The sequence below is a fragment of the Panthera pardus genome, unplaced genomic scaffold (assembly GCF_024362965.1).
Source record: "Panthera pardus isolate Hobbes unplaced genomic scaffold, ASM2436296v1 HiC_scaffold_2, whole genome shotgun sequence".
Lineage (NCBI taxonomy): Eukaryota > Metazoa > Chordata > Mammalia > Carnivora > Felidae > Panthera > Panthera pardus.
This window is the reverse complement of record NW_026526765.1, coordinates 26,089,629-26,103,701: the sequence shown is the minus strand read 5'-3', so window position 1 is coordinate 26,103,701 and position 14,073 is coordinate 26,089,629.

Below are 14,073 nucleotides of genomic sequence, written 5' to 3'. Positions count from 1 at the left end.
CCCAAATCTGGCACAACAGCTGCAGTTCAAGATATTACCTGGTTGAGTGGTGGTAATCTTCTGTAGTCCTCCGTGATCAGTCTAGATTTTGTAGGGGCCAAATCGGTGAATTAAACAGGGATGCATGAGGGCCACTACCCCCTACATCACTTAGGGTAACATGAGCCTGTGCTATTTCCCATGAGGATGTAATATTAACTGGGCTGGGGCAGTGGGCAGGGGATAAGGAGCTTCAGGGATTCCCACTGTGGTGCTCTTATCTTTCAGGCCCAGGAGCAAATGTAGAGGTTCTGCCATATACCAATTTAGGGACCAGGGAAATGGCCACTGGTCACTCTATAGACCCAGCTAACCCGCTAGGAAATAGACCTGGGTCAAGACTCTATTACCTGGCCTCCCATTTGCCCCCGCTGTAACAGTGATCCATAAAACTGTTTTGGGTTCTAACATAGCAATGTCAACTTGTACCCTATGTCCAACAGTTTTTGAAATGTTTGGTTATTCCTTTTCCCCAGTGGTTGGTTATCTAAGCAAATGGCCACAGGTCTCTCTGGGAAAGGACTAGAGGAAACATTACTATATCTACTTGTCATATTGTTGCAGTATCTTTCCTTCTGGAGACATGGCTCCTAAACTCAAGGTATCGGAGTCTTAAAACAGCTCATGTCTGAAAACTGAGCAAAGGATTATGACTTTTAGGTCTGGCTGCATTCAACCCTTTTATCATCCATCCTTGATTTCTCTCAATGGTTTAAATTAAGCAATACCTTTGTTGCCTGCCCATCTGTCTTTCTCCCGGGGAGCACATCTATTAACCAACTCTGTAGGCTTCTTAGACATCAGATCCACCCACCCCCATGACCCTTCAATTTTGTAGCCTCATTGCTTCTGATGATTAAAGACCTGCTGGTCTTTTATTATTTTGGAGTTCTTTTATCCCCTTCTTATCAGGAAACCCAGTTCTATCGTCAGCCCTGTACTACAGGGACAACAACCAAAGAGTGAATCTGGTGCCCTCTCACCAGAGCATTCTTTAATATGTTGATAAATGGACTGTTCTCTGGGCCCCTCCCCAGAATGGGCTTTCTGGCCTTCGATTATATGTCCATTCCAGCATGCACTCCTCTCTGAGCTTTCTGACCTACTTTTCCACCATCTGCCACAGCAGTTCTGGAATTTCTACTTCACTTGGTGTGGGCCTTGCCTTTCTTCAGACTTTCAAGAACTATCATTTCCCAGGGTCGTTGCCAAAGGTGTTAAATCACATATCATGGAAGAATGCTCCCGTGATCAACTCTTACTTCATTATGCTCTAATCCCCCTTCAGTTGGCACCCTCAGGATCCAGTTCCATCTCTATCCTCCCGGCTGCTGCTAGCGCATGTCAGTGCGTTCCCTCATACAGCCTCTATCCTCCCTAGCAGGTTGGCACTTCCCCAGCCGAGTTTTACTGTGTGATTTAACCCTGCTTTTTGGCCTGATAGCCAGATCAGGAGATGGGTGTAGATCCTGAGGGGGCTTCATATTAGTTACATGAAGAATAATTCATCATGTTAGGCAGGTGATTTTCTTGTTTGGCTGCATGGTTTGGGGATGCCAATGAAGGGGAAAATTGAGATGCCGAAGTGATCTCTGCAATGCATATTCATCAGGGTTTTTCCCCCACGGCCTCCCCAACCCCCACTCCTCCCAATTTTAGGACAATCTAGGTGGGATTCGGTGCTCTGCCTCCCACTGTGGAAATCAGGTCAAGGAGAGCCTTTCCTCTTTCCACTCCCTACCAGCCAGCACACAGCTGCCTGGCCTCTTTTTGCCGAGGTCCAGTCATCTGGAAGGAGGGGCGCCTGGGGGGCTGAGACTATTAGGAAGATGTGGACGTGTCAGAGAGGCAGGTGACCTTGGCATTACTGACCCGGGAGCGGCCGGCGTGGCTGCAGCCTTGCTTCTGGCATGTGTCAGTCCTGGTTCTGATTCTCAAGCAACTCGGACTGGCTGTTCTCAGCACCTCACCTATATCCCCTCTGTGTGCTGCAGCCCAGAGTCAACGGCCACTGGCTGCATTTCTAACTGGAGGCTTTCCCCAGAGCAGGAGAAGCCTGCCCTCCCTGTGCTAAGGGCAGCTGGAACGGTGGGACAGTGAGCAGCCCCAGAGCGGTCCCCAGGCTAGGACTAACAGAAGTCAGTGCATAACGATCCCAATGCCCGCGATCCCAATGCCCGCCCCACGTGAGCAAGCTAACTCAAAGATCCATGTTTCCACAGGTTCGAAGAGTTCCTTCCGCTGGGGGGTCATTTCAGGGGCCCACAGTGGTAGCTGTGATTATACACCTTGTATCAGCTGCCTCCCTTCCCATCTCACTTCACCACCCTCCTAACCAATGTTTCTGCCACCCCCCAAATAAGCTACTTGCTTTCAAAGTCTTTCCTCAGAGTCCGCTTCTGGGGCACCAAACAGGTTTTCTTCAGCAAAAAAGGGATTTCACTGGGAAGCCACTGGAGGCAATGCAAAGCTCACAACCAAGCCGTAAAATAGATAATCCACAGAACTCAGCAGGGGTAGGCCCAGCGAGAGCCCAGCCCACATGCCTCCATATCTCTGAGAGGAGCCAGTCTGCAGACCTCAGTTCCAGGGCTAGCCTGGTTGGAAAGGAGAAAATGTTCTCTTTGGCTTCTGACATGGAAGGTGGGTGTCTCCTCCCATCAAGACTTGTAACAAGAGCTGGGTGCTCTTACAAAAAAAGTTGAACTCTTAAAAGACAGGGGAAAAAAAGGCAAATGTCTACTCCAAGCAGAAAAAAACTTAATGGCCTTGAATGTATTTCATTCAGTCTCCAGGGTGAAGAAGATGTGAAGCCACTGGTTGTTTTCTGCTGTTACCACCCAAATAGTAATCACACCCTTTGCCATCTGCTTATCAACATGTCTGTGGTATGAAAGCTTTATGACAGTCAAAATGTCATGTTCCTTCCCAGGGCGCCTGGGTTGCTTAGTGGGTTGGGCATCTGACTTTGGCTCAGGTCATGATCTCACAGTTTGGTTCGTGGGTTTTGAGCCCCGCATCGGGCTCTGTGCTGACAGCTCAGAGCCTGGAGCCTGCTTCAGATTCTGTGTCTCCCTCTCTCTGCCCCTCCCCCTGCTTGTGTGCGCTCTCTCTCTCAAAAATAAACTTTTTTAAAAAAATGTCATGTTCCTTCCCAATCTGATACTGAAATTTTTTAATCTGTCATTTCTTAATTTCCCTTTGTAAACTCTATTAGGATCTACTCTCTATATTTGCAAAACAATTCATCTTTCTTTTATACTAGATGTTCCATTCCCCCCAGCTTCCTTTATATTATTATAAATCATGTCTCATTTTTTCTTTTTTTTTCCTAATCTCACAAGATCATAAGGGCACAGAATTGAGATCCAAGAAGGCAATATAGCATAATAAGAGGAACTCCTTTTTTTTTAATTTTATTTTTTATTTTTTAAAATTTACATCCAAATTAGTTAGCATATAGTGCAACAATGATTTCGGGAGTAGATTCCTTACTGCCCCTTACGCATTTAGCCCATCTTCCCTCCCACAACCCCTCCAGAACCCTCAGTTTGTTCTCCATATTTATGAGTCTCTTCTGTTTTGTCCCCCTCCCTGTTTTTATATTATTTTTGTTTCCCTTCACTTATGTTCACCTGTTTTGTCTCTTAAAGTCCTCATATGAGTGAAGTCATATGATTTTTGTCTTTCTCTGACTGACTAATTTCACTTAGCATAATACCCTCCAATTCCATCCATGTAGTTGCAGATGGCAAGATTTCATTCTTTTTGATTGCCGAGTAATACTCCATTGTGTATATATGCCACATCTTCTTTATCCATTCATCCATCCATGGACATTTAGGCTGTTTCCATACTTTGGCTATTGTTGATAGTGCTGCTATAAACATGGGGGTGCATGTGTCCCTTCGAAACAGCAAACCTGTATCCCGTGGATAACTGCCTAGTAGTGCAATTGTTGGGTGGTAGGGTAGTTCTGTTTTTAGTTTTTTGAAGAACCGTAAGAGGAACTCCTTTTTGAGTGCTCGCTCCACAAGAACAAAGCACAGTTGAGTGCTCTACATACATTATCTCATTGAAACCTCACAGTAACTCTCCAAAGTAGGCATTTCAGCTCCATTTCAGAGATGATGAAACTGCCTTCAAAAAAATGGAATGATTTGTCTGCAGTAGCAGAGGTGGTATGTGACAGGGCTGGGATCCGAACCCAGTTATTTAATTTGAAAGCCCATATTCCTAAGGAGTGTTCCACAAGCAAAATAAGGGGTTTAGATTCAACCAGAACTAGGATCGAACTTGCCAGTGTCAACCGTCACTCTCATAGTGAAGAACGATTCAGAGCCTACCAATGTGGTGGGCTTCCGGACTCCATAACTGTGCTGAACACCATCTACCCTCCTTGCTTTGAGAAATCATTGTCAAAGAGTTTTCCATTTTAGCCATTAATCTTTTTTTTTATTTCTTTATTATAAATTGTAAATACATGCATCTATATTTTGACATATATCAGAAGTGTTTGGTCCTGCTAATAAATTAAGAGGAAAGGTCTTTACCAGAGGGTTTTCTAATTTGAAGATCTAAAGATGGGCTTGGAATTGTCACAGAAAGAGTCTCAAGTAAATTATTAATATGTCAGAATTTTAGAACGGGGAGAATTCAGCCAGTCCAATTCTTTGATTTCATGGATGGAGGAGGGCCTGGAAAGTGAAGGGAATACCTTATTGCCACCAACTGAAGACAAGCCATGAATTAAGGCGTGGTGACTCTATCGTTCCTCGGTACGACAGGTTTTATTGTATTACCACACATTATGTTATTAAGAACTTTTGCAATTTTTGTCCTGAGCCTGCAATGTGTAAACGTGCTACTCGGTGAGCATTTAATGTTTGAGTTAATTTTATACATTTTCTCAATTCAGCATTTCATCAAGTAAGTCGTTTTTTAAAAAAATCTATCTACCAAGCTTATTTTTCAGAGGGGAAAAAAAGTCTTTTTTAATATGTACATAAGCCCTCAGGTTCTATTTCTGTTTGATTTATACTTTCCTATTGAATCACAGGTTTTCCTAGAAGCGCCTGTGTTTCCTCATCTCATTGTTTGCCGGCACTTTTCTGTTTCTCAGCAGGAGTTATTTTTAAGCTGCCAGAGCTATGGAGATCAAATGGAGGCTTTGGTTAACATCTTTTACAAGCCCAGTTACTGGGCTTTGGGGAAAGAATCGCACTGGGTAAAATTTCCGTTTGCTATAGATAAATTTTTGTCATTTAAAATCCAGGGGCCCTCTTGTTTCATGCAGCTATTCAAAGATTATGAAGCAAAATAATGGATTATTTTCTTCTTTTGAACAAGGAAAGACCATGAAGATCCAGTTAAAAGTAAAAAACAAAACCCAGATTGTAATACACAAAGGGCATTCTGTATTATGGGGGGAACCACTTTGTCCACACAGTGTATAGAACTTCAGGGTTTGGGCATTCCTAAAACCTCAGATGACCACCAGCCCTGCATGGATATTGCCATAAACCGGGAAAGGCTAAGGGATTGGGACCCCAGGCAGCTTTAGAATGTTTATGGTTAAGGAGAAAAGGTAGGTGTTCTAAGATGTACTAGGGATTTGTTTTAGTTAAGTATGGTGGTGACAGAGAGACAATTGCCTTTGAAAGAAGAGTTTATTCCTTACATTTCCCAAGGTGGGGGCGTGGATGCGGCCACCACACCACACAGGGCCAGGGCCCCAAGGGAAAGCCAGGAGGCAGAAGCAGCAAAGGAGAAAGGATGACCCAGAGTCTTTATTGTGGTTCCTGGGGGAAGGGAGGGGTGAGGCAGGACTGACAGATTTGAGCAAGTTTAAGATTGAGTAGTTTGAATAATTTTGCAGGGCTCTAAGCTAGAGGGGTGGTCTCCAGTTGCCCAATACCTGATTTAGGGCAGGGGAAACATTGGCTTGGCGTGTGAGTGAAATAAAGGAAGTAGCTGGCGAGTCAGACTTTGGAGAGTCAGACTTTGGATGGGTTAATGTGCGTATGAAAATGACACTCACCAGGGAGCTGTTGGGGCTCCAGGAACCAGCCAGCCCTGGGAGGGGCAGTCTCTCCCCAGCCAGGGCCTCCCAAGATGTCAAACGTCATAAAATATGGAAAATAGAAATCATGATTAATACAGGCCCCTATTAGGCAAGTCGTTCTTAGGCGGAATTAACCAAAACCGAAATGTCATGTAGAAGTGCTATTTGATATTTATCAGCTCTTATGGAAAAAAAAAAAAAGGAAATGTATACAAACTGTGGCTTTTACACATAATTCTGTACCAGACATCACTCCAAGCGGTAGGATATGGAGCTGAACTAATCACCTAAATCACAAAAGCATTACGTTCAGTAAGTTTTACATTGTTGTAAGGACACATGCATGCTTTACCCTCCTCCTCCCCAATTTCAAATGCATGTATATTATTTCCACATAAATTTTTTTATTTAAAGAAATATTACTTTTCAGGTCATAGCTTTCTTTCTTTTATAGGTTGTGGTTTTAGTTTAATAGAATAAAATTTTTAATGTGTTGATCAGCAAAACCTGTCATAACAGCTAAAGATTGAAAACAATCTAACTATCCACAGCTAAGAAATTAAGTAAATTATGAGCTATCCATACAACGAACCATGAAACAGGTATTTAAAATAATGTTTAGAGGAGCCTGGGTGGCTCAGTGGGTTGAGCGTCTGACTTCGGCTCAGGTCATGATCTCACAGCTCTGTGAGTTTGAGCCCCACGTCGGGCTCTGTGTTGACAGCTCAGATCCTGGAGCCTGCTTCAGATTCTGTCTCCCTCTCTCTCTGCCCCTAACCCATTCTCATTCTCTGTCTCTCTCAAAAATAAATAAGCATTAAAAAAATTTTATAATGTTTAAATATTATTTAACTGAATAATAAAGAAGTGCTTTTAACATACTTAATGGAATAAGTTATAAAATTCTGTGTCCTATATAATTTGCTCTTCTGAGGAAAAAGACATACGCATTTAAAAAACAATAGCAACAAAAAAAACACTGAGAGGAGATGCATCAAAATAGAATCCACAGTTATATGGGTTGTGGGGTTATAGTTTACTTATTTTCTTCTTTTTTCTTGTATTCTTAACATTTTCATAAGAAGCAGGGCAGGGGGAGCGCTTGGGTGGCTCAGTTGGTTAAGCATCTGGCTTTGGCTCAGGTCATGACCTAACAGTTTGTGAGTTCGAGCTGTGCATCAGGCTCTGTTCCGACAGCCTGAAGCCTGTTTCGGATTCTGTGTCTCCCTCTCTCTCTGTCCCTCCCCCACTTACAATCTCTCTCTCTCTCTCTCTCTTTCTTTTTTTTTTTAATTTTTTTTTTTTTAATGTTTTATTTATTTTTGAGACAGAGAGAGAGCATGAGCAGGGGAGGGTCAGAGAGAGAGGGAGACACAGAATCTGAAGCAGGCTCCAGGCTCCGAGCTGTCAGCACAGAGCCTGACGTGGGGCTCGAACCCACGAACAATGAGATCATGACCTGAGCTGAAGTCGGACGCTTAACCGACTGAGCCACCCAGGCGCCCCTCTCTTTCTAAATAAACATTTTTAAAATTTTTAATTTTTTCGTAAGAAGCATATATTATTTTATAAAAATGAGAAAATAAAAATTTTATTTTTATTATATTGGAGTTTCTTTTCCCAAAGAAATTTTCTCCTACTGCCGGTTCGGCTGGTCATAAGGTTCAAGGGGCAGGGCAGTTGGGATCTCAGCCAGACTTACCGCACAACCATTTCTTATTCCAGATCCTATTTGTCCTAAGGCATACTCATTTCTTGGTAAGACATCAAAGGGGTTTGCTACCTCCTGACCACCAGTTCCCATTAGCATAATTCCATCCTCTACGGGATATCAAAATGACCATTTTCCTCCAAACTATACTGTGATAGCAAGAGAACTGACTTAGCCTAAGGCTAAGCATATGAGATGGGATATATATTCCAAAAGCTTCGGAAAATACAATCTGTCACAACATGGCCGCTGAGTACAGATTTTGGTTAGCCAATCTAAGGCACTAAAGTCAATACACTAAATGTAGAATCCCTGAAGAGCACTCCAATGTTAATAATTCAGACCAAAAGAGCCTTAAATAGTGTCCCTTTTTGTCTAACACCTTTACAGCCTGCTCTCACAGTTGCTCCCCAGACTCTTGTCAATACAGATCAGTGACATCTTGTGGCTTTGTATAAACTCTCTCTTCCCAGACCAGCCTTTGTGCCTCTCTATCAGGGCTCTCTAGGCTTTAACTCTTGTTATGGGCCTGGAGGCAATGAGTGATGACATTAGTTTGGGAGACAATTGCCAGGTATAAAAGACTTTTATAGAAGAGGAAGGCTTGTTCCCTCGAAGAGGGGTGGGGTTTCCTCAGTTGGCAAGGGAGTTAAGGGGAATTTACAGACTGAAAGTTCTCAGCCTTGTCCATGTCTGCCCAAATGTCTTCAAACCAACCTCGTCTCATGTCCCGCTCCAGGCCCACCACTGCCCTTACCCCAGGTAAGCCTAGCAGGTATAAGCATTTGATCGTTTTCGTACCTCTTCACCCTTTACCCCTCAGCCATATCAACCCTGCAGTCACAAAAAAAGAAGGATTCCCTCAAAGCTGTCATGGAGGCCTTCTGGCTCCTTGTGTGTATTCTTAAGTTTATCTTTAAAGCTTTTCATTTCTCTTGGACTGTCTAGGGTTCTCAGAAGGAGCCAGGTGACTCCATGATCCTTACAAACACTACTATCGCTATAGCAATTAAGTCCCACAGCCACTTGATCTCTCCACGCTGTGCCCTTCACCTGCACTTCACTTCTTGCTGTCAGGCAGTGATAATTTGGGTAGGCATGATGCCACTGCATGCCATGAATTATCTATGTCGCTTTCTCCCCTACCAAGCAAGTGATCTCTGTGCTTCTTGAATATATACACAACCCAATCCCAAAATCCCATTTCAAGGGTCTGTTTTTGGAGTATAATATAAATTATAGGCTGGGTGCCATCCCTTAGTTCCATAATCCCATAGAGAACTCCAGAAATAAACCACAGATAACAACTGTCCCCTAACTTCACACAGGCTGTGTCATATTACATCACTTTTTACTCTAAAATCTCCGATCTGTCATTCTTTGGCTAATTTCTTTTCTCATCCTCACTTGGCTTTTAATTAAGCATTTCCCTGGAGATGCTTAATTCCTTGCTTTGCACTTGAAGCAGATTATCAATGTACTTCTTCAAAGTCAATGTTTTTTCCAAGAAAAATATGGGTGGATTTAATTTCTTTTCTCTTACTACTTCTGCGCCCCCAGCACGTAGTTCAATGACTGTCTCATAATACATATCAAAACTGTAATAACAGCACATTATATTGTAAGTATTTACTGTAAGTTTTATGTATCTTGTCTCATTTAATCTTCACAACAATACCATGTGGTTTATACTATTACTATCTGCAACTTACCTCTGAGGAAACAGGCCTGGAGAGTTAAAGTAGTATGCTCAAGGTCACACACAGCTGGTAAGTCAGAGAACCAGCTCTATTTGATGCTAAAGCCGCTAAGCTCCACAGTTTCTTTCAGTAGTGTTTATAGAATGAATAGCCAGATGAGGAGCCCCAGTAAATGCTATCCATATGGCTTTATTTCCACATTATTTTGTTGACCCCAGACAAAACTTCCTAGCATTATCGCTAACCCTTTCTACCAGACTTTACCCTTATGGCCCCATCAATGGTTGTGTATATATAACAAACCAACTCTGGCTAACCTTATCAAAAATAGAGGGATTCATTGAAAGGTAAGGTTAGCCTACAGAATTAAAGTAATGGCTGATCAGCAACTTTGGGGAGGGACAGAATCTAGGCAAACCCAGGGAATAAAGTAGCAGGAATTAATAAGCAGGAGGCTGTTTGGGGCCTCCACCATTGGAATGAATCAGCGTCAACTATTTTCAGTCTTTGTGTCACTGTGCTTCAAGCCTCAGATTCCAGGGAGAGTCTGCCTGACATCATCTGGATCCCCTGTCCAGCCCCAGGCCAGGGAATGGGAGTGGAGGCGGGAGGGGGCACTGTGACTGGCAGTTCCACCAAGACTGCATTCCAGAAAGGAAAATCAAGGGGCAGTAACCAGAGGTTGGCTTCGTGGGTGCTGGGCAGGCAACAAAATGTCTGCTGCAATGACCTTAACACATCCAAGACCAGAGGAGAAAGACGTGGACTACTGAAAATATCCAAAGAAATGCACAACAAAGGCTATTCCTAGAGAAAAGGTTCAAAATGTTTAGAGCACCATGTATCAAAAGGACCGCTTTTAACAAAATTAAAAAAAAAAGATTTTTTAATTTTTTTTTATTTTTCAGAGAGAGAGAGAGAGAGCAGGGGAGAGGGGCAGAGGGAGAGAGAATCCCAAGCAGGCTCCACACTTAGCACGGAGGCCCGATGCAGGGCTCGGTCCCACGACCCTAGGATCATGACTTGAGCTGAAATCAAGAGTCAGACACTCAACCAATTGAGCCATCCAGGTGCCCCAAAATAAATAAAAGATTTTATGGACCATCTAATGTCGTCTTAAGTTACTTTTTACTGCAATGTTACTTAGATGTGTACAAATATCAAAACAGGAGTAAAAATCCTTGGATTTGTAGCACTTATGAAATTATAAAGCACAACAAATTTTATTTATTTATTTTTTTTTAATGTTTGTTTATTTTTGAGAAAGAGAGACCGGATCCTAAGCAGGCTCTGCACTCCTGAGTTGAAGTCCATGCTTAACCACTGAGCCACCCTGGTGTCCCCCTGGTGTTTTTTATTTTATTTTTTTTTCAATATATGAAATTTATTGTCAATTTGGTTTCCATACAACACCCAGTGGTCATCCCAAAAGGTGCCCTCCTCAATACCCATCACCCACCTCTCCTCCCTCCCACCCCCCATCAACCCTCAGTTTGTTCTCAGTTTTTAAAAGTCTCTTATGCTTTGGCTCTCTCCCACTCTAACCTCTTTTTTTTTCCTTCCCCTCCCCCATGGGTTTCTGTTAAGTTTCTCAGGATCCACATAAGAGTGAAACCATATAGTATCTGTCTTTCTCTGTATGGCTTATTCACCTAGCATCACACTCTCCAGTTCCATCCATGTTGCTACAAAGGGCCATATTTCATTCTTTCTCATTGCCACGTAGTACTCCATTGTGTATATAAACCACAATTTCCTTATCCATTCATCAGTTGATGGACATTTAGGCTCTTTCCATAATTTGGCTATTGTTGAGAGAAGCACAACACATTTTAAAATTCAATGCAAACAAAAATGACAAAACCACTATCATTCAAGTTACTTACATAAGTTGAACTTGACAAAGGACATTTTTCTGAACCTGAGCTGCTCTGCTCCCGATGTGCAGGTGGTAGTGACAGCTATACTGCAGGCATTTTGGAGTTCAGCACTGCTGTGCTATCGCATGCCTGCTGATGACTCAATTCTCCCGCCACTTTATCCCTTCAATCCACGGGGAAACCTCGGGACAGCATGGCCAGGTCCTTACTTGGCCTTCATTTGGCATGAAAATATCTGTGCTTTTTTCTTATTAACCCAGGATAGAGTACTGTTCTCTGATGTGAACGAGTCAGAAACAAAAACGCATGTAGAGGCACAAAAATTCCTGGCAGTGCTGTTATGAGATGGTCGCTCAGGTGATCCATAACATGCTGATATTAAAAGTTTTTCGAGTACCTTAGACACATAAGTGCAACTTTTAAACTTTCTTATGGAGAACTCATGGATATCTGAGACTGCATCCTTTGGCACCCAGGGATCGTGAACCCCAGTTTGAGAAACAGTGTTTAGAGCCATGGCATCATCCTTAGAATAAATGTGTGAGGAACCCTTTGAAAAGGGTATTACAGGGGCTCCTGGGTGGCTCAGTCGGTTAAGCGGCCGACTTCGACTCAGGTCATGATCTTGGGGTCCGTGGGTTTGAGCCCCGCGTCAGGCTCTGTGCTGACAGCTCAGAGCCTGGAGCCTGTTTCAGATTCAGTGTCTCCCTCTCTCTGACCCTCCCCTGTTCATGCTCTGTCTCTCCCTGTCTCAAAAAAAAAAAAAAAAAAAAAAAAAAAGTTAAAAAAAAAAAAAGAAAAGGGTATTACAATGATTTGCTGCTATAAATTCCTAGATATGTATTTGTATAAAATTTCCATATGCCTTCTGATAGTTCTTATGCCCTTGATATTCTGCATACTGTATATAAAGAGAAAAAAATACTTAACAGCCTCTTGATAATCTCTATGGAGTGGGTGAAAACTCCAATTTCTAAGAATACAGTAATACATGTCTGTCAAATTGCATAAAAAATCATGTTAATTGAGCAGAGGTTGAGATTCTGACCATTCCTCTAGTTATGAAATGGCTAATAATTATCTAGCTATTTTGAGTAAATGCACATGTGGAGAATTTTGCTTTCCAGTGATTGTGAAACACAGCACTTTATTTTAAAATGTTTCTGATCCAGTAAGGCTGAGCGACATTCTGCTCTATTTAAAAAGATCAACTCAACCAAATTTTGCAAGCATTGACTTTCTAAATACATTTTTTTAATTATTCTAAATTATATGGCTGAGTTAGACTCAGAATTACAGCCCCCTAATAAGGAACAAAGCACTGATAGCTAAAAGGAAATGCTTTCATATGTAAGATAGAGTCCTCCAAGAATGTTTGAATTTTGCGTTTACATTTATAAAATAATCTCAGAAAGCTTAATATCAGCATGTTATGATTATCTGGGTGACCATCTACAACAATGAGAAGGATTTAATTATCACCGGTGGCATAGGTCTCTTTAATTTATAATTATGCCTTGCTTTACAAGTGTCTTGGAAACATGAACAACTAGCACTGAGAATATTTCAGTAAAGAATAGCTCTCATATTGTCCATATAGGAAAAAAGTAATCTCATGTGTGCCAGTTCCAAATGCCAAATCATCTGAATGATTCTGATTACATAGATCAACAGAACTAGTTAATGGGCTAGGTTTACGAAGAGAGGCTATACAGAAACATGTTCTTAATATTTAGTTTCATTTTACACAAATTATACTATATAATCCCTAATCTCCACAGTTAGAAATCCAAAGAATTTGCTTTTAATAGTAATACATTAATAGCAGCATGTTTTATCAACATTTTACATCTATCTGTATGAAAACTCCCATGATAAAATTGGTCACATTGAAAGAATGCAGGGTTGAGCAAGTTTAATTATTTGCACAATTCAAAGTGAGTTGATTGTTGAGAAATAACAAAAAAAATTTAGAGATTTTTGCATCATCTGTCACTTTAAAATGTCACCTTTTACAGTATGTTTTATAAGAAAAATTAGAACACTTTAGAAATATCAGAAAAATTTAGGATTCTCCCTTTATTAGTTGTGAGTTGGGGGAGGAGGAACTATCCTGCAGAAAGTGTCAATCATGCTAGTGTCTTCATTTTCAAACTGGATATGAGCTAGCTTACGAGCATCGCGTGATAAAGTGTAATGGGTGGGCTTTGAAACTAGACTTTGAATCTGGGTCTGACTACAGGCTTTGCCATTTATGAATTGTGTGATCCAAAGCATGCCCTTAACCACTCTGAACTTTCGTTTCATAATTTGAGGGGAAGAGGGTGATAAGACTTACCTGGAGGAGTGAGAGAACTTGGTTTCTTTCCCCGCTCTCTAATTCACGCTGTCATTTGGACAGTCACATGACCAGTCCAGCCTCCTATCTTCTAAAAAATGAATGTTTTAGTGGTTCTCAACAGGAAAGGTTACTTTCCTCTCCACAGGGGCATTTGGAAATGTGTGGAGTGGTTTCTGGTTGTCCCCAAAATTAAGGGAATCAAGAATGCTGAATACCCTGTAGTGGGGATGACAGTCCCATACAACAAAGAATTGTTCCATCAGGAAATCAACATAGCCCTTTTGTGAAACTAACTAGATCATCCCTGACCTTTTCACTTTGACATTTTAGCTTTTATT